General features: G+C 39.4%; 1 long non-coding RNA gene across 1 annotated transcript in view; it reads right to left on the reverse strand.

Moving 5' to 3' along the window:
* The window catches only part of LOC139586411 (uncharacterized), a 447190-nt gene extending 420480 nt beyond the window's left edge, over positions 1–26710 (reverse strand). The window contains exon 1 of the long non-coding RNA XR_011677765.1: positions 26096–26710. This is a non-coding gene — a long non-coding RNA (uncharacterized lncRNA). The remainder of the gene's footprint in view (positions 1–26095) is intronic.
* Positions 26711–27865: the final 1155 nt, after the last annotated feature.

Below are 27865 nucleotides of genomic sequence, written 5' to 3' on the forward strand. Positions count from 1 at the left end.
TAAAAGGCTACGTACTCCCCCCTGTTTTCTCCTTGTGAAGACATTATACTCTGTAATCAAATCAATCCTCAATCTTCCCTTTTAATAAGCTAACCAGATTTAAGCATTAAGCTTTTAACAGCAAGGTGTTTTCTCCAGAAAATAGAATAAGTACTGTGGTTATCATCAGAGCTCTCTTGAGACTTCTAAACCCCAATATAAATGCAGCCACCAAAATTGCATGCTGTATTTCAGTATTAGCCTCACCTGTGTTTCACACAGGGATAAAATTACTTTTCCTTCATGGATTACGGGGTCCAAACAGTCCTTTTTCACTAATACATGTCATTGAGAGGCATTAATTAGGTTATTTCCCCTGCGGTGAATTTTAAGTCCTTACAGAGCCTTTGCTTTCCAGGGTACAGTTCTGTATTCTGTTATATCCCATCTATTAAGAGAGCTTCTGTTGTGTAGCTTTCCTGTCTGCATTATTGTTTACCAGTGTCTCAAAGCCCTTACATTTTAGCAAAATAACTTTTTTTTTTTACTTTGTAATTTCCAGTCTTAAACATCATGGGAGAGTAATGGGGCCCCACACAAAACTTTCATGAAATGTTTCCTAGACTGATGACATTAATAACATGATTTCTTTTTTGTATACTACTGAGAAGTGCTTGTTGAGTAACTTGCTCTGGTTTGTAACTTACAGAACATTCCACAGGTTTTGTTACTGAACCATAAGTGATCTGTGAATGCTCAATGTCCCATATCCCCCATATTACTAATAACTCTGAGGCAAACAAGAATGTGTTGAAGTCTCCACATAACATTGTTCTGCCTTTCTACCCACCTTATCTTTCCTAAAAAAGTTAAATTTTACTTTTATTTTGAGCATAGAGTTTTTCCAAAAGTTTTAGTACTGTGGCTTAACAGTGTGAGTTTTTTTCCCCAAGAAGGTTAAATTTCTGCTAATCTTACACATTTCATGTCTCCATATCCCTGCAAGTCATTGTGCACTCAATTAGATGGCAGGTTTTTTGCTTAATTTATCATTAGTAATCACTTCCATCTCTTACCTAAGAGATTTCTCCTGAGTAAAATGTCCCCTTGTTCCAACAGGACAAGTTATATTTCTGCTAGTAACAGCTCCTCATTTATCTTCCCTTGCCCATGAGCTGAGAAGGAGCAGAGGGGCAGCATCCACCTGGTCTGTCTTCCAAAGCCTAGCACACCCCACCCCACAGAGTTCCTTGTGATGCCCCATCCTTGATACAGACAATGACACGTGGCTATTTTCCCATCCATTTCAGGTTGTTGTACCAGGGTTAACTTGTCTACATTGTATTCATGACTGGATGCTGATTTTTATTATCACAAAATGTCAGGATGGATCATTGGTGGTGGCTTCTTGTATAATGAAAAGTTTCCTATAATTTTTCTATGTTTTAATAAAAAACAAGATCAACACAAAGCACAGCACAACCCATAGCACAGAGAGAGACCTGTGTATAATTGAAATGAGCCTTAGAAGGAAGGACCAGACAGCTGCGCCTCTTTGGGCTGACAACAGCATATAAAACATATACTCAATAATCTGTGCCTTAGTGTGATGCCATTAAATCTACATTTATTTAGCATGCACAGTCTTCTCCCAACCAATTAATTTCCTCTAGTTAATAAAAAGTTTTGGAGAATCTTGAAATGGTTGATATCTAAAATGAGATAGGAAACCTGGTGCTGACTGTTTTTGTATTTCCAAGGGGGAATTGTGTCCCACAACATTCTTGCTTAATATTTAACACAGATGACATTTAAGGAAGATGAGTAAAAAAGAGCTATGAATTATTCTGTCTTTAAAGGCAAGGTGTTTGCATTTTATTCTTATAATTACATGGAACATTTTTAAAGGAACAGAGTTTCTGCTTCCATTTTTCTGCAGGAGAGTAATTTCTGGACTGGTAATGTATTTTTATAATTTTCACAGTTTTCAGTTTTTCTAGTATATACAAGAACATATGGTCTCACTTAGGTGCTTCAAGAATTTAATATGTTTGCATAGAAATTAATGTATCATGCCTTGATGAGACACAATATGCAAATTCCCCCTTTTTGTTAATTGCCTAAATAATTTCAGCCATCTTAAATCACTGGAAGGCCTTGAAATAGGTTCTTTCTTACTGAAAGCAGAAAAAATTTTGCTGTTAATTTCAACTGGGTTGCAAGACGTGCTTATCTTCAACCAAGTGGTTGAAGCTGGCACTTTTCCTTGCACACAAAGAAAATTTATGAAAATAAAATTACTTTTTACATAGGAAAAGAGTCTCCTATCTCTTCAATCAAACCCAGACTAACACTTTCTTCAGTTCATGGTAGGTGGATTTGTTTGGGTATTTCTTCATTATTAACTGCTTTCTTGAGATGTCAAAATAAATGAATTTATAAAATTGTTTAAGCTCCAGGAACCTCATTATATGTGGAAAAAATGTGCTGTAAATTGACCTTTTTTAAGAACACTTGCTGTCTCAGAAAATCTCCTTGTATAAATATTAAAACTGAGAACATACTTTATTATTACCTTTTGACATGAACTGCCAAGTAGCGGATTTATTTATATTTTAGTTTGCTTTAATTTCATTTTATTTATTCATTTGTTGATTAAATTTCAAATGAAGAATTCAAGAAAGTACAGACAATAATAGTAAGAATCAATTATGTAACCTCTCAAATGAGCCTGTTCAAGACAATTTCTCAGAACCCATCTATTTTCTCTATGCCAAATAGTAATTTCTTTTAAATATTATGCTGCACATGAATAAATTCCATTAGTTCTTTAGCAGAGCTGTAACTTCAAAGACAAAACCAAAGAGATTGTGGGAGAAAATGGACTGTCAGTTCTAGATCAATTGTGAAAGGAATAAATGGAAATTAATTTTAACTTTACATCATAAATGCATCTGCTACTGAAGTTCAACAACAAAACACCAAACTCATATAAATTAGAACTCTGAATTTTAATTCAGTTCTGACTCTGAAATACTGTCCTGTCAACAACATTAATATCCAAGGGATGTAGAACAGTATTTTCCCGTATAATTTCAGAACAAAGCTTTAAAAAACTGCCCAGACCATCAGATACTAAAACAGGAAAACCCAAAATGAACTTTTCAAGGTCTGTTCTTGAGAGGGGAATATGCACAGATTCAGGCCTATACAGCCCTTTAAATGAAATGAAGAAAATAGTCTCTGAAAATGGTGTCAACAATTCAAAATGCTGTACCATACACAGAAGACAGCCATATAACCCAGCCATCCTGGTTTCCAGACATTTTCCTCATTGTCATTAACCTTTTGGTAAGATTGCAGAAGTATGACATCATTAATGAGAATCAACCTCAATACAATTATTTCACTTTCCAAACACAGTAGAGTGTTTTTTAAAACCCTAAGTATCAAATAGAGAATGTATGCATAAACTAATACATATAGGATATAAAAGGATGCCTAAACTCTTGATGAATGGAAAAAATTAAGCAGAAAAGGCAAGTGCAACATTTTGGGTCTGAAGTGGCTTGTTGTACAGAGCCTGCCCCATTGCTTTGTCTCGACAGGAATCACACCCTCAGCACAATGGTTTTCTGCTCCTACTTCACACTGTCATCAGCCCCTGACCATCTACGGCTTTATTCCCATTGTACAGGTTGCCAAAGGTTCAAACACAAACTCAATGTGTTAGGCAGGCTTTTTTTACCCCTAAACTTCTGTTAAAGTATCAAACAACTAAGAATATTTTCATATGGAAGGACTCCCCTGACAGATTTTTGTGAACATCTCAGATGATTAAAAGGTTGCAGAGGTACTGACAACTGTCTGTCTAAATCTTGACTTTAAGATAAAAAACCTCATCCAACAAGATGAGTAGGATGAAAATATCAATAATTTTGTTGTGGGTTTCAGAAATGAAAGTCTTCTTTATGTTTTGTTGTGGGTTTTGTTTCAATAGCTGTTTAAACTATTTTCTTGCAAGCCTTAATCTAAATTTCACAGAGTCAAAAGTAGACCAATTCAAGATTACTTCCTAAGTTACTTTCCTGGAGGAAAATTCATCCTTGTTATACACATCACTGCTATTTTAAATGGAATTTTTCTTAAGAGTAAAACAAGGAAGAGTTTCATACTCTTTCAGTGCCTGGAATAAACAAAATTGACCTTAATGTATGGCAGTCATATATCATTTTATACTCAGGTATGAATATGAGTTCATTTACACAGAATCACACAATCACACAGAATCACTAGGTTGGAAGAGACCTTCAAGATCATCAAGTCCAATCCATGCCCTAACATCTCAACTAAATCATTGCACTGAGTGCCACAATCAGTCTTTTTTTAAACACATCCAGGCGTGGTGACTCCACTATCTCCCCAGGCAGATCGTTCCAGAACTTTATCACTCAATCCATAAAAAACTTTTTCCTAATATCCAACATATATTTCCCTTGACCCAGCTTAAGACTGTGTCCTCTGGTTCTGTCAGTTGCTGCCTGGAGAAAGAGACCAACCCCACCTGACTACAGCCACCCTTCAGGGAGTTGTAGGGAGTGACAAGGTCACCTCTGAGTCTCCTTTTCCCCAGGCTAAACACCCCCAGCTCCCTCAGTCGTTCCTCACAGGGTTTGTGTTCCAAGCCCCTCACCAGCCTTGTTGTCCTCCTCTGGACGTGCTCAAGCCTCTCAAAGTCCTTCCCAAACTGAGGGCCCAGAACTGGACACAGCACTCAAGGTGTGGCCTCACCAGTGCCAAGTACAGGGGGAGAGTGACCTCCCTGCTCCTGCTGGCCACACTGTTCCTGATGCAGGCCAGGGTGTCCTTGGCCTTCTTGGCCACCAGGGCACACTGCTGGCTCATGTTCAGTCAGCTCTTGACCAGTACCCCCAGGTCCCTTTCTGCCTGGGCACTGTCCAGCCACACCATGCCCAGCCTGTAGCGCTGCAGGGGGTTGTTGTGGCCAAAATGCAGGATTCAGCATTTGGACTTGTTAAACTTCATCCTGTTAGACTCTGCCCATCCATCCAACCATTCCATGTCCCTTTGCAGAGCCCTCCTACCCTCCAACAGATTGGCACACACTCCCAGCTTAGTGTCTTTTGCAGATTTACTGATGGTGGACTTGTCCCCTCATCCAGATCATCAGTGAAGATATTAAACAGAACTGGCCCCAGCACAGACCCTGAGGGACACCCCTGGTGACAGGCCCCAGGTGGATGCAGCACTGTTCACCACCACCCTCTGGGCCCGGCCATCCAGCCAGTTCTGAACCCAGCCAAGAGTGCTCCTGTCCAAGCCATGGGCTGCCAGCTTTTCCAGGAGGATACTGTGGGAGACAGTGTCAAAGGCATTGCTGAAGTCCAAATAGACAACATCCACAGCCTTTCCTGCATCCACCAGGTGGGTGACCTGGTCATAAAGGGAGATCAGGTTGGTCAAACATGATCAAACATGGTCAAACTCCTCCTAAACCCATGCTGGCTGAGTCTGATACCCTGGCCATCCTGTAAGTGCTGTGTAATGAAACTCAGGATAAATTGTTCCATTATCTCACCAGGTACTGAGCCTATAAATTACCAGGATCCTCCTTCCCACCCTTTTTATGAATGGGCATCAGACTGGCCAGCTTGCAGTCATCTGGGACCTCACCAGTGAGCCAGGACTGCTGGTAAATGATGGGAGCGGCTTTGCAAGCTCATCTGCCAGCTCCCTCATCACCCTGGGATGGATCCCACCTGGGCCCACAGATTTATGAACACCCAAGCAGCTCAGCAGTTCTCTGACTGCCTCCTCCTGGATAACAGGGGGACCATTCTGCTCCCTGACACCATCTACCAGCCCAGGAGAACAGCTGTCCTGAGGACAAGCCATCTTCCCACTAAAGACTGAGGCAAAGAAGGCATTAAGCACTTCTACCTTCTCCTCACCTGCAGTTACTAAGTTTCCTCCCACATCCAGTAGAGAACAAAGGTTGGTCTTACCCTTCCTTTTGCCATTAATATATTTGTAAAAACATTTTTTATTATCCTTTTCAAAACGTTCCAAATTAAGTTTGAACTGAGCTTTGGCCTCCTTAATTTTTTCCTACATGCCCTAGCAACCCCGTTAAATACTTCCTGAGAGACCTGACCCTCCTTCCAAAGATGATATATCCTCTTTTTAATCCTAAGTTCCTTTGAAACCTCATTGCCCATCCAGGCTGGACATTTGCCTCATAGACTCATCTTTCAGCACTCAGGGACAGTCTGTTCCTGTGCCCTCCAGATCTCTGTTTTGAAGCATGCCCACCTTTCCTAACTCCTTTGTTTTTAAGGGCTGCTTCCCAAGGAACTCTCTGAATAAGTCTCTTAAATAGGCCAAAGTCTGCCCTCTGGAAGTCCAATGTAAGAGTCTTATTGATGCCCCTCCTTGCTTCACCAAATATCGAGAACTCTTGAAATTCACAATCACTATGCCCCAAGCAGCCTCCAAGCACCACATCTCCCACCAGCCCACCTCTATTTGCAAACAGCAGGTCTAACATAGTCCCTCCCCTGGTGGGCCCACCTACCAGTTTAGACAAAAAGTTGTGCTCCACACACTCAGAACTTCCTGGGCTGCCTCTTTTCTGCTGCATTATGTTCCCAGTAGATGTCTGGTAGGTTGAAGTCACTACAAGAACAAGGACTGGTGATCCTGAAATGTTCTCCAGCTGCTTATAGAATAAGATGTCCACTGCTCACTGGAGGAAAGCCCTGCCCTGCATGGCTAATGAGAACAAGGAACTCACCTGCTCAGTGCTCTCTTAATCACCCATTAATAAACAATACTTCTTAGAGTTATTGTGTTCTTTAAATATTTAAAAGATCCCTGAAACATATATATAAATGGCATTAGTGTTATTCAGTTTGTCAATCTGCAAAAAATCTGCAGCTTTCACAATTGGTTCTAGTATCTCATTTTTTTCATGTTAATGTATAATATATTTGGAAATTTCTGGGCCGAATTACATTACTAGGTCTAGTGGGCCATGAAGCACAATTATTGTTCATAGAATTCATGTTATGAGAGTAATGCAAAATCATTCTCCACATCAATGCTTTTCTTTAAATGAATTGAACTGATCTTTGAAATTTAGGGGTTTTTTGCTGAAAAGGGAATTTTAGCCAAATGTGAGCTTGAGATATTTCTGTCTTTTCTTCTTTGAGGGTTTTGTATTGTTAAATAGAATGTATTTTAGCTTTTAAAAGCAATGCTTCTCTTTTTGTTGCCTTTGTTTGAAAGCTGGCATGATGAGGAGCTTCCTGTATTCTAAGAATACAGCATGTGTCTAAGGCTGAAATATGATCACATCCAGCCCAGGCTTTTTGTATGCTTTTGTAGAAGTTTTCCCTTGGTTATTATGCTGCTACTTTGTCATTGGCTATTTGCTCTTAATTTTTTTTAAGCTGTATGGGGAATTTTATCTCATCCTGTTCTCTCTACATTTTGCTTCTAAATATTTATACTAAAAATGAGCTAAATAAACAGAATTGCTTCCTGATCACCATGATATTTTAACTTTTTAATAACTTCTCATCTTTCTTCCTGCTGAACTGAAGCACAGAAAGATGATGGTAGGATTTTCAAGCTGCTTTCAATTTTCAACTGAAATTGTTGCAGGAGATGTGTAGGCTTTTGAGACTGTCCTCTACAAAAAGAAAAAAAAAGTCATTGATAAATTGTATTCATGTCATTTGACTAGCCATTATCATTATGCATAAATTCCTCCTTTAAAAAATAATTTGATAATCTATCAAAGAACTGGATGTGAAAATTGCTCCTCAGCGAGTTCACAGATAGGTTGAAGCTGCTAATTTACCAGTGTTGTCGGTAGCCCTGTAGTTTCTTAACAAAGCTGCTAATTGTCTGTGAAGTATTTAGGCTTAAGAGCCAGACAGCATTTTAGAAAATATTTTTGGTTTAAAGATTTTGTTTGCATTCTTGCCACCTTGAAAATGATTGTTTTCTATTTTTCTTTCCCTGGGCATTTCAAACACTGAAATATGAAAAGCTCAGAAGAAGTAAAATGCTGTTTGTCTAAATTCTTGAAAAAGTTGCAACTCTGCACTGTGCTTAGGTGCAGTCAGTGCCTCCAGCCTGCACTGTACAGAATGTTAGGAGATCTTGTATGATGTGGATTCAGTTCTTAACCAAAATTAGTCAGTAGGCAGGCAGTGGATTGCCATCTACATCACATGTGGGCTACCACACAGTCACTGTGCCCCATTGTTCAGTCTGCCCATGAAAAGAGATCAGGTGTCCACAATGAAGCTTCAGCTCATGCTGGAAGTAAAGGAGAGAGCACTGTGAGAGGCTGTGGCCATAACACCATCCCTGTGTGTGCAGTTATAAATCCTTACACTGATCACCCAGCATACAGTTCAGGAGTTTTCACACACCGTAGTTTGCCACATGGAAAAGGCATTTGGGGATGAAAGGCATTTTGTTTGTCCAAAAAGCTGCCATGTTACAAATGTGATAGACACTTCTCAGTCAGACTGAAATGTTGCACCATAACAGCTGTCCTAAAGTCCCCAGCTAGCATGAACTGCTGCAGAATATCCCACATCCCTCTTGTCATGTAAGGGGAAATTTTCCTTGACAACCTTTTTATATGTAACAGGAAACTAATATGTATTGCACACATAATTTATTCTAGAGACTGGATGTGAACATGACTCACATGTGTCAGAGATTAGTTAAAACACTTCCAGAAAGTATTTAAACATGGGATAAAGAAGGCAGTAAAACAACTTACACAGAATAAAGGACAACCTGTATTTCTGTATATAATACAACCCAAAATGATTTTTTGTCCTTGGGATATAAGTCATGAGCTGCAGAAATGCTGATGTACAAATTTTGAGCAGCTCCCACAGCAGCTTGACAGTCCCAGAACACAAGTTCTCATGAAATATAGCTGCTCTGTCTGCTACTCCCCTGGCAAGAGATGCTCTTCTTGCTTTCATGCCAGTGTGGTGGGAGAAACACTCCTACTCACTCTAGCTATAAAATACAAAGACCATAATTGTTTTTCTGTCACTGCTGCTCTTTTTCTTTGTTGCTTTACCCAGTGTCATTGTAATTTACCTTCCATTTTCTATTGTCTCATTTCCTAACTTGAACCTCCATCAGTCTGGAAGAACTTCCAACAGAAGTACTCTTTGCTGAAATCCATCTATGCCTTGCTTTCCTCTGTCAGACCTTGCTCTCAATAAGGAATAGGTCATTCCTGCAACTTTGTATGCTGATGTGATGCCTAAAGTCTTAGCTTTCATATTTTCCAGATTCTGTACTGCATTAGCATATAATTCTGAACTTCATATCAAGTGTTAGCAAGTTCTCTTCACAGTTTAGTTAGACAAAACAATCCTTTTCCAGCCTGAGAACCAAGGACACCGTTGCAGCTTCAGGCTCAAAAAGTGTAAACAATGGTGAACTGAGGAGAGCAAACTGAGAGGATAGGATTTCATAACCTGAAGCTGTAATTGGAAAATTAACCCCAATATGTAAATGGACCGAAACTTATAAAAGTGTGAAAACGTGTGACCTGTTGTCCATCCTGGGTGGAGCCATGGCCAGGCTCTTGTACTGCCCAAGGTGTATCCTTTGAAGGCCTTTTTAATAAATATCTGCTTTATTCCTTTAACAATGTCTAGCCTCTGTTCTAGGTAGCCTCTGGAGGCATCAGACAGGCTGCAATAAACCAAAAGCTGTCTAGAGCCTACAGGCTCCTTCAGTTGCACTTTTTCCCAAGCACTGCTGCTCTAGACATCTTGAGGTGAGAGTCACGACATCAAAGTTGTCTCACCTTCATGAAACATGATATTCAGGCTTTTCCTTTTTGTGAACTGCACAATCTGATTGATGTATTCAGAGTCTGGAAATTCAAGCCTCTCAAATATAGCTTTACCCATAACTGTAGCAGAACTCTTCCTGTTGAGAAGTATCAAGTATTACAAGCTGATGTACATCTTAGCTGCACAGCCAGCTTTGTTGATTCTTCCCTTATTGTGTTATTCAACCAAAGCCACTCTGATTTCACTAGCTCATTTTTTGCTATTCAGTTCTGAATCTATCTCTGATTAGACCTCTGTGAACCAAGGGACACAGAACATCACACAGCACTCATTTTTTCCCTTCTTAACAAAGGTGGGCCTCTGCAACATAATGTTTTTGACTTATAGGCAGGCTGCTTGGTAATTAGGTAGGTAAATACACAAGTAGGCCAAGAAATGTATAGGTAGGTGGATTTAATTTTTTTTTCAAATTAAAAAGCATCTTATTTTAATAGTGAAAGAAGTTATTAAGAGCAAGCCCCATATTTTAGTTGTGACCAACAACTGAACTGCTTGCAACCAGTCATATCCCAAGTCTGTTGAGAGTTTTCTCTTGTAATTTTTTCATGTGTTACTTTGGAGACCTGGAGTTATGTTATTGTCTCTTGATAGAATTGTAGTTATTAAAAAGAAATAGAATTTTTGTTACATCTCTTATGATCAAGATCTTGAGATGTTCAGGAAACAGAGCACTAAGAACAGAAACACATTAGCCTACATTTGAGCAGTGTCTACAACTGAAGTAGAAGGCATGCATTGCACCCAAAGCAAAAAAATGATAGCAATGTGGCTTTACAATGTACACTGTCTATTCAGAGTTAGGCCAGAGCATGCAGCTTCATCTGCTGCTGCATTCCTGGGAAAGCAATGCTGCACTGAGAGTGAGGACTGTCATGTTCAGATGACAGATGTAAGTCAGGATACAAAACCTGCCCTTCCCTCACCTGATAGTGATAAATATCTCGATGGCTGGTTCAGGCTTTCCCTGGGGAAATGGAAGAAGGCTGTGCTTTTTATCTCTGTCATTTTTTGGTGATACAGATTTAGACAGAAACCATAACCAGGCTATGACTTTGTTCTCTTCTCCATAAAGCCCAGACTCTCTCCCTGTGCAGTTTCCCCTCCTTTGTCACTGCATTGCTAACACTCATGTCTAGATTCCAAAACATGGATTTGAACTCCCCGCTCAGAACCAAGCATATCCTATCCTTCTGCAGCTCAGCATCCTCTGGAAAGAAACCAGGCAAAAGGGCAAAAGGGTGCCACAGGAGACTGAGTCCAGACCCCAGTTTCCATGAATGGGGATGGGGACCCAAGAGATATCTGCCTAAGATAAATACCTTCATCTGCAATTTGTGAATTAAGCAGCACAGGGGGAAAATCAAAACTGTTCCATTTCTAATGTTAATTCCTAAAGCAAGACCCCCCCCAATGTGTTAACTTGTAAAAAATGGCCATAAAATGGTCTTTCCTGGACACCTGAGAATTCAGCTAAGAGGAAGCTTTCATCAATTTTCAAACATAGAGAAACTTGGGCTCTCACCACTTTTTAGATACTGAAAGCAATAAGTAAGTTTGGACAAATGTGCAATAATCTGGAATTAAGGAATTCCTGTGTACATAGATGAGATCACCCTACCATTATTCATGTAGATATTTATTTTTGCAGAGGTAGCTTATTTATGAGTTCATCATTTTTGAGGCATCATGCACTGTTATGCTTATTTCACTTAACTACAGAGATGACAAGGCTAGAAGTTAAATGGAAGTTTGATTATCAAAGAGAAAGAAGGGTTGATTCAGGTAAAAGATGGGAGGCAATGGAAATGGTGAAAGCAGACAGAGAAAGCAAAAAAAACAAAACCTTCTACAAAACCTAAGATCATTTCCATGTCATGCTACTGGTTTTAAAAAACCCAAGATAAAATATACCTCCCCTCAAGGTGAACTTATTAAATTTTTATTTTGTTCTATTTCTTCCCAAGGGGAAAAATAGTACTAAAAAATTATATTTAGATCAAAAGCTTGTGCACAAAGTAGTATTTCAACTCCATCTTCAGCCAGGTGGATGAGGCATCAAAATGCAATATATTTTAAATATGGAATTGGTGTCTCTGAGGATGTTCTTTCCTGAGTGGAAGAACACATGTTTTAAGACACACATTACATGGTACCTAGGAAGAAGAAGAAAAGTAAAACCTCCATCAACAAACTCCCCCTGAAAACACCAACTCAAAATAGTTTATTGATTAGGAATCATTTCAGTCAAATGGCAAAATTAAAAATTAAAATTTAAAAAAGTGAAAAACAAGTAAAATTGAATAACATAATCTCTATTTCCCCCAAAGCAGAAAGGTCCTTTTTTTTTTATACTGTTTCTCATCCTGCTTGGATTTAGAATATTCTTAAGCCTTTTCGACAATTGTTTCTACATATGGAGGAACACATGCCCAGGAAATAAATAGGTGATATGAAATGTGTGATATTGGAATTGAATTTACTAATATAGATCTATCTCCTGGTATCTTGAACTTTTTTCTCAAAAAATGCAGTTTTCAGAAATAAGACATTCAATGAAACTTCCTTGCCAGGGATGCTTGGTTGTCAAAGAAAGGGAAATTGAGCTGTTAATATAGCAATGTCACCGAAGAAGCAGCTTGAAAGAGGAACTACCTTTGTTTCCTGGTTTCAGAACTTCATGCTACTTATAAACAGCAGTTTTAATTTATCAGATGTGTGCATATATTGGGTTATCTTAAAAGAAAGAAAAAGAATGCAGCATTATTGCAATCATTTGACATCATCTACAGCTTTTTCTCAGTTATATAGAAGACGTCCTGTGGGTTGGGCAACTCACCCTACAGCTTTTTGTTGTTTTTTGCTGGAAGAAATTACATAATTTCACCCCCCTAAGACTTGTGTATATGCAGCCATTTCCAATAGCTTCTTTAATAGCTTCTGATGCTTAAATTTATTTATATTAATATCAAAGAGAATTTCTTTAGCTAAAGTGTTGCATCTGCCCAGCGAACACAATTACTTGGGACCCAGAACTCCATATGTTTCACTACCTATGAATTGTCTTGCACAGCTGCACTCTGAAAGAAATATCTACCAGCTTTTCAAGTATTTACAGCTTAGGCTGTGATTTTATGATGGTCCTAAGTCAACAGAAGTGGAGCCTGTCTCACCTAACCTTGGCCATACATTCCCAATTCTCCTTTTTTGCTACCTCTACTATTCATCCTGATGTCCAGTGAACCAGTTCAGTAAACTGATCTGCCTGAAAACCAGTCCAAAAATAATAAAAAGTGATAGGTTTCTGACCAGACTAGTTTTCTGATTCTTTCATGTCACAGAGGCACTGGTACACAACTGGTGATGGGAACGTGTAGCCAGAGATAATCAGGAGACATGAATATCTCTGACAGCACCAGTCTGCCCTTTAGGTGGTTTCAGTAGGAGCTGGGACCTAGTATTTGCCTCATCTTGATTTGTTGCACTGCTCTTATCTTGCTGGAACTCTCTGACTATCTTTCTTAAATAATTTGTCATTTCCCTGGATTTCCACTTCTTCTGCTCCTATTGTTTCTGTGTCCTTCAAGAAGAGGCCAAGGAGACACATCTGAATTGTGAGTCTGGAATGAGCACTGCAGATTTTGACTGACCTTTCCATAATGGATTACAAGCAAGCTGATAAAAGCTCCAGTCCAAAGAAAAGTCTGCTACCTTTATCGATGCCTAACATAAAGCCTGTACATATATTTCACTTGGTGTTTGCAGTTTAGGAATTAGAGTTCTCTTACATCACTTTTCTGTTTCACTAGAGAGAAATCCAGAAGCTGAGGAGCAGTTTCAGCAAAAAGCCAGGGGCAAATCCAGCATTTCAAGGAGTCCCTTTGTTGCTGACTTCTAACAGAGACAAAATGTACTTGCTCTCAATCTGCATTTATGTGTTTGGCTTTCCAGGGACTTGATGATATTTGAACTCATTGTCCAACATCAGCCAAGTATGGAAGAGTCTGAAATTCTCAAAAAGAGCATCAAAATCCTTGTGAGATTCATAGAAGGAGAAGAATGACTCTGTAATAAAGAAAAATAGATGTTAGTTAGGGGAAGGTTTTCTCCTATGGAGCACGCAGGTTGTTAAACACCAGAGGAACTTAAGAGGACAAAACCCTAGTAAAGAGCACAAAACCCAAGAATCTTTAACCTACATCTGTATTCTTTTAGAAATCAATGTCAGTCTGCTAACAAAGAAAATACATGATTATATATAAAATAGGAAGCCATTAAATCTACAGCCCACTGAACAATATTATAAATTAAGATGGCTTAAAATGCAGTTTTGTTTCTTCCTTTTCCTTTACATAAGTAGATTATCCACATTCTTCCTTTCAAAAAGTTCTCAGTGACAGTGTAGACTGAATGTTATTGCAGAAGTTTATTCATTCCTCCTGCATCAGTATTCATCAATGATATAGAGCCAGTCTGAGCTTGGCAGTGACTCAAGGGCAAGCAGTCATTTTTCTAATCAGTGCACCCTCAAAAAAGTCATTTACCATCCATGTCTAGACATATAGCAGAAACCTGCTTTGCTTTGCTCTACTTAACATCCAATCTATTCTCTAGAAAGCTGGAAGCAACCTGAATTCGTGTTGCCTCATGCAGATTTGGAAGGGTGCCACATGCACTGTTAAGCCTATCAAACACTGCTTCTGGAGCTGCATAAAAATGGTCTTCGAAATCTTTGAATGGCAGGATAGACAGGCTTACACACCACCAACTCATGTCATTCCTCTTTAGGATTCATTCTGAGTACTAAGAACTCTTTATTTTAACTTTCCTGAGCACCTTTCACCTATTGTCCTAAACATTATCCACCATTCATTCAAGTCAGGTTGTTCTTTTATCTCAGCGCTTTTTGAACATGTCCCAGGCCTTGTATCTGTCTGTGTTTATGTAATCAGAACATTGTCAGTGGGCCCTGTGAAGACTGATATGAACTTGTTCTATAAGGATGACATCTCAGTTCAAAAATCATGTCAATAAAGCTTGAAAAGCTCACTCAATTTAATGGTCAAACTCACAGCCTAAATGAGCTTTTTTCACGGGTATCAGAAGTAAAGGGTGTGATGTGTAAAGGCTTCTTTTTCCTTCTTCTTGCTGCTAACATTCTTTCACCTATTCCTGGCAATGGGGTCACTTATCACCCTCAAAAGGTATTTTTAGTGAATAGGATATTGCCACTTTGAAAGCACTAGCTGGGTGAGTCATCACTTCCTATTGATAGCACCAGACTTGTGCAGTTCTGCTGTCTCCTACTGCTGATAAAATTGCTCTGTGATGCAGCCATAATGCATGCTATAGCACAGTTAATTTTGGACCTCAGGGACTTAAATCTTATCAGTCAGGGAGTGCAAGAGCTCTAAAGGGCCACTGGGCCTCTGTATAATTTAAAACCTAAGATTTATATGGCAGAGGCCTATCCTTAAAACCATTATTACATCATTATTTCAGATTAGTTCTAAGGATAGATATGCAAACGGACACACTCAGCCTGAATAAACTGAGCTGTTATAAACCAGTGTATGATGGAAAAGAGCTCTAACAGCCCTCAGGTGTTCCAGAAGACTCTATTGATTCAAGTTGCCCAACAGATTTATGGAAAACAAACTAAGAGACTGCTCTTAGGAGGACCTGTTTCTCCATCAACACTGCATTGAAAATGCACTCAGAGCGCGTTTCACTTTTTCCTTGCCCCCTTTTTTTTTTCCTTGCTCTAATAGAAATAGTGGTCTATTGACAAATGCCTGCATTATTCATAGAACCATCAAGGCTGGAAGATACCTTTAAGATTATCAAATCCCACCATCAACCCAGTACTACCACTGTAACCCCTAAACCACTAAACCACATCACCCAGTGCCAGATCCAGATGCTTCTTAAATGCCTCCAGGGATAGTAATTCCACCATCTCCCTAGGCAGCCTATTCCAGTGCCTGACCACTTTAACAGTGAAAAAGAATTTCTAATATCTAATCTGAATCTCCACTGTCTCATCTTAAGGCTGAAAATAAGCAAAATGTTTATTTTCAATCAGCATCCTTTTGATCCTATATCCAAGAAACTTTCTTAATAACTGTCTCATTTCAGTTAACTATATAGTATAACTAATATAATAACTAATATAATAACTTTCTTGTTTCTGATACTTGTTTATGCATCTGTTTAATGCGAGAGAACAAAGAAAATGCTCATGGTCAGCGTGCAGAGATCACCTCAGACTATGCATTTTAAGGTATAAGGGTGTTTTTCCAGCTCTCCTTTGGGTCATCAATCACTTTTGTACCTGCAAAAGAGGAATAGATTGCCCTGTTGTTGTGTGCAGGACAGCCACTCGATGGTAAAATGAGCTGCAGTTCTTTGTGAGGCTTTCTCTGTCTGGCTACATAAAGAATTGGAGTTGCAGGGAGCAGCTTCACTGTAGGCATCTGACTGGCTGATTTCCTTCTGTCGAAGCACTCTGTGAAATGATGTGTGATTTTTGAAAACAGACCACTTTAAGATTGAAATTGAAGTCTGGACTGCAGAGATCTTTGTCACCAAGTATTCTGGTCACATCTCACAAGTAGTAATTATCTGCTGTGACAGAAAGTGGCTGGTAATGGTCGAAATTACATTCTAAAAGCCACATAATCAGCCTTTTATCTGACCATTTGAACTGTTCTGTAATAGCATATCTGATTTCTTTCATTGTTAATAGTACCTATTCCTCACTTTCCTTTTTTTTTTTCCTGAGAACCACTGGATGCAACATCACTCTTCAAATTATTATTTTTCTTTCTTTAAATTTCTCCTTCAGGCTGAAATTCCTAAAATGGTCACATCTCAATGCATTCATCAGACTTCCAAGAAGGTGATCCAATTAGTGACTTGTTTGCCTTGGTGGGAAGACACAGCACCAGGGTTGTCCACTAGGGTTTGAAGAGATTTCTTGCTGAAAAGAAATAAAGGATCTGTGCTGGGTGTTAGCACCTCTTGATTGCTGGCCCATAGGTAATTCTGAGCAGATGTTAGGCAGTCTGGTCCTGCTTTTCCTTGGTCAGGTCTGCCAAGTTTCCTGCTTGAATCAGGTATATTACATGTTAAGGAACACTTTCCCGTCATTCTCCCTTTCAGCATCATGCTCCTCCTTAGCCTGGTCTTTTCTAGTGCTGAACAGTTCAGAGAAGTCCATGTTTTCCTTGGCAAAAGAGCTCTACAGTGAAAATATGTGCCGAGTCCAGCTATAGAATGTAGCCACCGGAGAGAAAACCCACCCCAACCAGACAATCAAAATGTGACTTGGAAATGTAGGGTCTCATTCTGGGAAGGAAAAAAATTAAAGGAATATTGGAAAAAAATGGTAAGACAAGAGAGAAAAGTTTATGGGAAACAGACAGAGAGGAAAAAGGATAAAGGAGGTAGAAATGTGAATTAGGAAAAATACCAAGTGAAGGAAACCGATTAAGTGGCAGAAATTCTATGACCATCTGAAAAAGAGGCATCTGTATCGCTGCTGACTGTCTCACCACCAAGCTGTACTGTCCTCTTCTCCCTCCCTGACAGTCACTCAGAAAACCCTGTACTCCCCCTCCATTCCCCTCTGTACCACTACAGACTGACACACAGATGGAGTGGATGGACAAATACTTGGAGCCCTTCAGTTATCCCTGTATGAAGGCATTGATCTGGGGAAGGACTCACAGGGTGGGAGAAGGGAGCTTATAAATGACAGCAAGGAGGTCTTTTGTGTTTTTTCTTCTTCAGGGGACTGTCATGAGATGTCATCCTATGGCTTTGGTGACCTTACTCTCGTATCACCTTCAATAGACCTTGCTGCAAAATTATTCCCTGTCCTTTATTGCCAGAACAACTGACCTCCATTGCCTTTTTAAAGCATTTTGGCACAGGAAGAAAATGGTGTAACTGGTTCCCCAAACATCTCTATTTCCCTCAAAACTTCATCCCTCCAGTCTCCTTTTCTTACTTGTTTCTCTCCTCCTTATTCTATGATTTGTTATGTACTTGCTAAGAGGTGGTGCACAACCTGCAGTGGACCCTGCAGATGATCTCAGGTTCCTAAAGCAGGCAGCAGAGCAGAACAGTTGTTTTGGAGATCCTGCAAGTGACACTTCTGCTAATATCTCTCAGACTAAGGTGTTCAGGTTCTTCTTTTCCTGCCCTTATATTTAATCTCAGGTAATGTGTGCTTGGTATGGGGACTGAGATCTCCATCCTGGGTACCAACATAACATAATTCCAGCATCTTCCATTCAGAGATCTCCTAGTGGACACCAAGTCTGACTATATGGATATATAGTATAGTGTCACAGCAGATTGTGAGAAGTGCTCATGCTGCAGGGGCATTTCTAACCTGCTTACAGCCTGAAGCCAGTGTTTTATGCTCTTTAGTCCTTTCAGAAAAAGTTTCTAATGCAGAAGTATTTCCAACGCAATGACTTAAATTAATTTTCTCGGTCTGTCATGGAAGAGAATACCTGCACTTACTGAATTGATTGAATAGTGGCTGAAGGAGCTGCCGCACCCAGCTGAGATGTGCTTCTAGACATCCCTGAGAGATCTCCTCAACAAAGCTCTGTAACATTTCTCCATGGTCACATGGCATGGAGACTTCTATTTCTTCACAGTACTACTATCTTGGCCTACAGTTTCAACCTCCTTCTTAAATATATGCTTAAATTACATGCATGATTAAATGTTAGCGAGGCATTAACAAGATCTTGGACTGGTTGGAATTCTTCTCCATTCCAGGATATGTTCTGGTATCCTGTAGGTGCCACAGATTTTTGATTTTTTTGCTTCCCTGCAAGGTTTTTCCCAGCTTGTTATTCCAGATTTTGCACATTTGATTTCTCTTCAAGCAGCATAGCTTTCTGCACCTATCTTCATTCAATTTAATCTGAAATATTCCAGACCACTCATCCCTGGATTCAACAAGAATGAGCTGAATTTGAATCCTGACAATGTTCCTGAGCCTGCTTTTTCTCAGGTAGTTCAGATACATATTCTCTGTTGGAGCAGTAAGTTCTTAAAGAGAAAATGTAAAGTGAGTGTTAAGCAGCAGAGACCTCCTGTAGCTCTCATTGTGATGTGCCCTGCAGTTTGAAGTGAACTGTAGGCAGCTTCATCTTCACGTTTGTGCCTTGTTACTCCCTAGGTGTCTGTAAAAGCATTGGGTTTTGGTAACAATTCTCTTGGGTAAAAAAAATTAGACTGGTTGCCCTGGAATTCCAGCCCTTTTCCTTCTTTTCAGACTCTGTCCTCCCATACCTCCCCGGTCTGTGTGGGATCTCAGATCTTTGTCAGCTGCTTTGTTCCTTAAGTACACTGACATGGATTTTGTCAGGCACTGCTGACTCAAATACATCTGTACGGTCTAAACACTCTTTAATTTACTCTTTACCCTGCTCTGGTCTGTGTTGCCCCATTTCCCTATTTACTTTGTTTCAGTGTCTGGTGAAGACTAATCTCCCTCCTGCAGCCTGAAAAAAAGCAGACACTCCATACTTCAGCTTTCACTTTACTACCTGACTTCTGAGCTTTTTTGTGAAGTATAATAGATTTTCTTTGAGGTCTTTCTCTGACTTCTTTTTCTGTTTCTTGCATTTTCTGAGCCCTTACTTCTTGTCTTGCTGTTTCTAGTGTATTGAATTCTAAAAAGAAGAAAAGCAAAGCAAAACAAAACCCTTGAACTTTTCTGTTTGTTTGAGATCTTTGGTTAAATTTTTGAAATGCTGTTTTCTTTACAAGCATCCTTTCTTGTATACCCTACTTTTACCCTTGCTTTTGGCATTTACCACGGGGCTTTTCTTTTTCCTCAGAGGAAGAATTACACTCATAATTTAGCATAACAGTTTAACCTTATTGCTTTGTTTGTTTTTCTCCTTCTGAGCACACAAAACAAGGATGGCCATCAAGTGGCATTTCAGACACCTTGACTACTTTGTTGGACTCACAGCTCCTTATTCTGCTGTTTATGTGTGTTTCTCTCTGATAATAATTCACTCCTGTAAAGGCCTCTTCTACCTACATTTCTCCATCAGATTTGCAGACTCCTCCTCAAGTGTAACTGAATTTCAAATTTGCCTGCTGTAAGTACAGCAACTCCCAAATCCTCTTTAAAACAAACTAGGGTGAGCACCTTGCCAGTTGGGTCAGTGTTACTTTCTGAACAGATGGAGAGCTAGGAAAGTAAATCTGCCACTGCCCTTTTCTATAGCGCTGACTCTTTCAGCCGCTGAAATTGCCTGGTGCTCATACCTTGATCCTCTTCTCAACCTACACTGTGGAATGGACTTTCTTCTTTCCCTCTTTACCTCGTACAACATGACTTGAATTTCTGGAAGGAGTACCTACATTCTTGATGCATTTTTAAGTGACCTGAATCACAGATAACAGGGTGATAAGCATATTGTAGATTATTGCCTTAATTTGTTGTTTTTGGTTTTTTTTACTGAGTCCTAGCACAGGCCATAGGATGTTTCAGCCAAAAAAACCCCAAAAACAACAAAACAAAACCCTCATTATCTCATAATAAATCTTTTCATTTCCCGCCCTTATTTTAATATAAAGCAATATTGGCAGAAGCTTTGTTTTTGTTACTCATGTGATTTTTACCAGCGGATATACCCAGTTTTTGATTATAATGTGGTGTAACAAATATTCTGCAAATCAAAGCAAACAACCACTGGGAGTTCTCAGGCCTGTTATTATCTTAGCTCTAGCAAATACAAACTCCAGGCTGCACATTTGGTCAACTATAAAATGACTGCAGATGTAGACCATATTTCATCAGAGCTCTGTTTATTAGGTTGTCATATTTCTACAGGGTAACCCCTCAAGAGGGGTTTTCATAATTTCTGGCTTTTAAAGTGGAGGTTTGTGGATTCTTTCACCAGGGGAAGCAGAGTTTCTCACAGTAGGAATGCAGCACCCAGCATCTGCAGCATGGATCCCACTCAGGACAGACCAGCTACCTTCTGTTTGCACTCCCAACTTCACCTCCACTGGCTTGTCAGCCCATCAGGGCATCCCAGCTGGGGCTCACCAGAGCAGACAGACCCAGCATATTTGGGCCACTCTGATACTGATTGCAGTCACTATAAAACAATTTTTTCCTGAGGCATCCAGTCTCCGTCCTCATTGTAGTAATTCTCTTCCAGGAAGCTGAAGCAACTTTAAACAGACTTACTGAAACTTTTTCTTTTTAAATTTCTATTTATTTCTACTTTGAAATTAGAACATTCATAGCTGCTTCTTTTAAAATGCTCAAAATTCATTTTGTTTCTTGCATCATGCTATTCAGCTTAACTAATGATACCAATCCATTTCAATTCTCACTCCTTTGCTTAAATTGCTTTGTATCTCTGATAATATGAATATCCATCTGCTAATCAATACACCAGAGATATCCCCATTTATTTTTTTCTGTCTTTTTTTAAGAATCTTCTCTAGTAAATTATCAACTGCTACTATCTAAATAGTTTCACTGAGTGCATTTATCACCAGTAAAGAAATTTCTTACTGGTTAACAACAGGAGGGAAAGTGGCAGTTGTATTTATCAGATCTGAAAGGTACACAGGCTTGTGACCTGTTCCTGGGGGATTTGCCCCATCCCACTGGAACTCCTGGCACAGCATACACAGTCACTGGAGACTGCCTTGCAATGCCCTTCCACGAAGCTTCCACTGCTGTGTGGGTAATGACTTTGCCAGTTTTGCCATCATACTTAGCAGGCCATAATGGACCACATGTGAAAGACTTAAAAGACTTTAGTAGAGGGAAAATTGGCTCTTAATTGATGAAATTACTTTTGGACTGCGAAAGCAATTTGTCCAGGAGGACTAGCACCTTGCAAGGAAGGGAGATTAGACTTGAACAACTCGCTCTTGGGTCACCTCTCGACTCAGGCACTAATTCAAAAGCCTTCATGCACTCTGGTGCTGTACAGCATATCTGACTGCAGAGCAAAGCCTGAGTGTTACTGACAGCCTGGTATCAGGGGAGTGCATCAGGAAAACAAAGAAGAGGAAAAGGAACTATTTAGGAATAACTAAAATGTTCTCGTGTCTCCCTTGCGTCTCTTCCTATTTATACGGTAAAAACACTTTATATAAAATCTTACGTAAAAAGTGAAAGCTCTGCAGTGTCAGAACTAGCCTGAGACTGGGTTTCCTCTGTGTTTTCATAGCAGCTCTGTTTCAATGGTACCTCAATTTGCCATGCCAGATTCTAGTTTCAGTTAAAATGAGGGATAGAAGAAATGTTGGCTCATCTGCTCAGTTGCTTGTCTTATACAGATGCAAGAGCAGAGGCATTTCCTAGTGCTGCATTGTACTGCTGCCATCCACTATTCCAAAAAGCCAAACAAACTACTACAGTTCTCTCAGTAAGATTATTTGGGGTGGGATGGAAGTAAATTAGCTCTTATTTCCCTTCTTTCCTGTGGCTGAAATCTTTTCATTCAGCTGTTTCATCTTTTCAAGCTCTCTTTGGCATCTGTGAGGTCTTGGAATTTTCCAGGTTTAGGGATTCCGGCATGCAGTTCATAAGACTATAAGAAAAACATTTAGTAATTCAAGGGCTGGTAGAAGTTAGAGTGTATTCAGGTGCTTCATTCTGTCAAAAATAAAGCAAACAGCTGATATTACATGTAACCTTATAAATAAAGCCAAAATGTACGTGTGAGTTCTGGGAATTCTGTTTCATTGGTCTCTATTTTGTTACTAACCAGATAAAGTTCATAAACCGTGTAGATACGTTAAGGAGCATGAGGTTTGCAAGTAATCTTTTTCCTACATTTTAAAGTCACCTGTTTGTTTTCATCAACATATCTATTCTCCTTCTTGAAGCAGCATTTTTCATTGTTCAACAGTTTTATTTCCATACAGAAAAGAGATTAGATGCAAAAATCCATAATTATGGAATGTGATGTAACATCATTATTAAGATTTTCTTCACCATTAAAAATATTCTCCAATCTGGTGAAACATTAGGCTTGCTTAATGCCACCATCAGGTGGTAAAGCCTGTCTTTCCTGAGAAACACAGGTGGGTAAGTCTGGTGAGTCCATCTCTGATGAAGCACAAGAGAACTTGGCCACTTGTACATCAGAGAATGGCAGAGCTCAGGTTGGTACAGTGAAGGCTTTTACCTGGCCTAGGAAAGTTGCCTGGAAAGTTGTCTGTGTCACTTCACCCAATAAAAAATTGCTCCCTCTAAAAGTTATCACAAAGCTCCATAAAGCCTGCAGTCTTTTTAAACTTTTCAAAACTGCCCTTTTTTCTTGAAAAATGAGAAGTCTTGGAAGTTTCATAAGCCTCCAAGGACTTGCCAGCCAGAAAACTCTTGGCAGATTTCCTACTTTTTCACTGATCCTAAAGCAAATACTGTAGAGTGTATGAGGATCCCTACTGACTAGTGATCATTCCAATTTTGTTGATTGCCACGTAAGTCCAGTAGTAAGATTATTAGGATCACAGAAGGCATAATACTATATTGATTGCAATGTGCTGATGCTGGCTAAAATGAAAGTTTCACTAGTCATGTATTATCATCACCTTCACAATGAAGGGATGTTAATGTTGGGTGTAACACCAATGGCAAGGCATGCTAACAGCTCAGTGGAGGTGAAAATATCATTATTTGCCTAAAAAGGGCAGAAAAGATGGCAATTGCTCTTTATATTTCCATTAAATTGTATAGATGCCATTGATAGAATTGTAGAGGTTATTTTGCCCTGTGATACTCCCATGATGCAAGTTAGATTTGTGCTCCTAAATGAAAGCAAGAACGGGAAGCCAAAGATGAACATTCAGAATGTCTTGTGCAACACGTATGAAAATTAGACCAGAAGCATGGGAAATTAATATCTTCTGGACCATAAATATTTGCTAAATGGTGGTCCTGTCATATCACAGGGAGCTATTTTTTTTTTAGAGATCATTAATAGTAAATTTCATCTTATATTTTTCTGCCTAGTTGTTGATGCATAGGTACTATGTGATTAGAACTACACAGAGAAGACAGACATTCCTACATATTCAAATGCACTCCCTAGTCAGCTTTTTTGGATTGAGCATGTAGTTAACTCTTAAACACTCTAATTCAAGAAATGCAGGGTAACATCCTCATGAAACCCTTCCTGATGCACTAAAAGACATCTAGTTCTTGTGAAACAGTAAAGACAGCTAATGTTTCTGTGTTCTGGTAATGGTTATTTCATGTTCCACATCAAATATATTCAGTTAAGAAGAATGGCAGGGGTTTTGTAGCAGGTACACTTTAGGGAAGTAATCGTAATGTTAAATAATACTAAAAATTGAATTGCTTTTCACATGTAAATTCTGATTAAAATAGGTTTATGGAACCATTCTAGCAAAAAGTGTAGGCTGGATAAGGTAAAAAATTAACATGAATTTTACTGGACTTCCTTCTGGGTTTTGGGGGTCATTTTGGGAAGGTGTTTCTGGATGGACACCTTTTGCCAAACTGAAAGTTGCTGAAAGTTTTCTCAAGTAGAAACAACACATTTGAACAGCAAGACATTCCCATTTAAACTGAAATAACTTTTTTTTTTTTTTAAAGGAACCCAAACAGAGCAAATAAAATTTAGTTAGATTCCAGTTAAAACTGCTTCTCTGCTTTTCCTCTCTTGGCTTTATTCAGAAGTACCAATGAACCAAAAATACACAGCATTCAGATGGTTCAGGGTTCTTGGATGGTAAAGAAATAACAGTTATTAAAGGGCTTTTTAAAGGATCAGAGGAAAGCACAATAGGAACCTAAGCATGGAAATCAAAGCCAAAGACAATCAAATGGAAGTACAATACAAATGCTTAATAGTGTGGTTGATTTCTGTTGGAACCAGTTACATCAGTAAGTGGTAGATTCAAGGCTGCAAACCTTCCAGGCACACACTTGAGCCAAATGTCAGCCACTGGGCTCCTCACAGAAGTAGCTGGAATAAATTTTATGGACTAGGAGATACAATAGATCTGACTGTGTGACCCAATAATCCCCTCTGTCCTCAAGACCTGTTTAAAATGAGCTTTAGTGACACCCACCAGAGAAAACGAACCTTAAACATTAGGGCAAACCCGCATACTTTTGGTATGGCTTTTAATGGACTGCTTTTGTGAAGTTTAAGAGAAAGCAGAACGCATTCAAAGTGTATAAATAACCCTCTTGCTGAGACTGAAACAATGACTCTGTGTATACTATTGGCAGTGCAAACCCAATGCAATTTTTTGAAAGAATGAACTATTCCTGCAATGTTTGCCAGCTGGAGTGTTTGCTTTGTGCTTAATTCAAAATATATCTTTGGTTCATCTTCTCTACGAAGGGCCCTTCTGTGTACAGTAACTGTTAACTTACTATAATAGCAGGGACTGTAGACAATACTACATTGTTTTACAAAGCTTGATGTTATCAGGCAGAACCAGACATTACTGGCAAAGTAATAACCACTAGCATAGAGGTTCACTTTAAATAAAATTTAAAAAATAAAAAAAGAAAGAAAGAAAAAGGAAGGATATAAACGAGTGGTTAAGAAACAAAAGAATAATTGCTGGTTTTCACTGAAACAAAATTGTTTCCTTTGTTCATTTGGCTTATTTTATATCCAGGACTTTATCTATCATTCCCATTACATGAAGGACTTGGTTCCTCACATGACCTAGGGTCTTGTTTTTGTTAACACCAGACAAACAGAGGATCTGTGTAGTATCAAAGAAGAGGGAGGGAAAGAGAAGTGCAAATTTTTTGCCAGTTGTGGTGGGATCAGCTGTGTGATTTTCCATGCACTAAAGAGTAGGTCCCCTGTTTTGTGATCCTGTGCTCAGTCCCACAAGCAGTGCCTTCTTTAGAAAGCAGTCTAGGGTATACTATTTTGATTTTTTTACCACTGTCATGAGTCCCCAGGGGGAGAATCACATAGCTGCAGGGTTGGCAGATTGGGCAGCTGTTGCTTCTGCAAAAGTACAACAAAAGCTTCAGTCAGGGATGCAGCACATTTGCTCCCTCCATGGATCATGCATAACAGAGGCATATAGGGCATGAAGTCAGCATCATCCCAGCTCAAAAAATTGCTGACCTAGGACGCAACATGTTTTTGTGTGTTTCCTTTCTGCTTTCCTCTTGGTACTGTGGGATCTCAGCACATTGTTCCTGATGTCCAGAGATGCCAGGAGAACCCTTGGGGGTCTCGAAAATCCTGGAATGTTGCCATGAGTGTTTGGTGGCTTGATTTTGATCCATCCACAGAAGTAACAAGAGTCTGAGGACAAGAGAATCACTTTAGAGTACAAGGTGTAAAAGAGACACATTTAGAGGGTGAGATACAGACTTTAAGGTTTTTGGTACAGGGGGGTTATGGAGACAAGATGGAGGGATCAGGGCGTGTCTTGTCCTTCTTCTTTCTTCTTCTTGTCCTCCATCTCCTGTGATGATGTTGGCACTTAGAGATTGGTTTATGGTGAAGGTGCACTTGCTAACATGGGCGAAAAGCATTGGGAAATAAAGGTAAATATTGTATACGTAGATTTTAGTATAAAAAGACATGACCGCCCCGTGGGTGGTCAGAGAGTGCCTGTGACTGCTTGCAGATCAGACCTCTGTTGGGCAGACAGAAAAATTTTGTAGATAAGAAATAATAAACAACCTGAAGACCGAAAAACTGAAGAGTCCAGACTCGTCCTTTGCATCGCGTGCCACCCAAGAACCACTCTACCCGTGTCGGGGCAGAGACAGACAGCCGAACCCGACAGGTACAAACTTTATTCCACCAGATTTGCTCAGGTTTGCAGTTTTCAGTCAACCAGTCCCCAGGCCAAAATTGCATTCTGACAAGGGAAGTCCTTTTTTATTTTCATGAAACATTCCTTCCCAAGCATGGTCTGGATTTCTCATGAATTCAGTTTCCAAGATGGACAGCTTTATGTCAGCTGCAAAATGGAGCCAAGCAAGTACTTTCACACAGTTCTGCTTTCTGTGGAATCCTTTGCTGAATCTGGCTCTGGCTCTTTGTTATGATTTTTGCTTGTGTGGCAGTTTATTTTCCAGGTGTGTCAGTGCTGGAAGACAGTGGAAAAACATCTCAATTTTTGTGGGGATTTTCTACTGTGAGGATAAGAAGACCAAGAGACAAATGCAATGGGGAAAACCAAGTTATTTCAGTTATCACCAGAAGAGGACAGCCATTTAATCCACACTCAAATTAATTTCTAAAATACTGCAAATGTCTTCTATATAATGGCAGGAAACTAGTAAACAACAAAAGATAATGTCTTTTTATTGGGCAATCCCTTCTGCTAGAAGCCTGAAGACTGAATTTCTTCCCAATTTCTTCACAGTTAAATGTCTTTAAAGCCAGCCTTGATAAATTGCCTGTTCTCCTGATTACTGGTGTTTCACAGAAAAGGAGGACAAACACTGGAACAGGTGTACATATAAACTGTGAAATCTCAGTCCATGGATATACTCAAAACATGACTGGACACAGCCTTGAGGAACTTTTCTACCTTCAATGTTGATCCTGCTTTGATGAGGGGCGGGGTGACTGTCAGAGGTCCCTTCCAGCCTCAGGTTAACATATGACTCTAAGAGAAATAATTCTTCTGTGCCTTGGCTTGAACTTGTTGCATTGTCTGTTAGGATGATTCTTAGGCATCTTTTTTTTAAGGTTGCTGGTCACATTTCTCTGAAATGGATGACCTTTCTTGAGGCCATGTCAAATACTGCTTATTAATATTAGATATGCTGTATAAGCTCTTAACATTTTCTTTTTTGCTATTAACTGCAGTGAGCATGGCTCACAGTCCAGTGACTGTTTGCTAGAACTCAGAGCAACATGAACTAATTGTATTCTAACACCACTATTTTTGTCCTTTCTGAGTATCAAAAACATTTTCCAAAA

The sequence above is a fragment of the Agelaius tricolor genome, unplaced genomic scaffold (genome assembly GCF_023055355.1).
Source record: "Agelaius tricolor isolate 1412-34295 unplaced genomic scaffold, bAgeTri1.0.p SCAF_2, whole genome shotgun sequence".
NCBI classification, from domain to species: Eukaryota; Metazoa; Chordata; class Aves; order Passeriformes; family Icteridae; genus Agelaius; species Agelaius tricolor.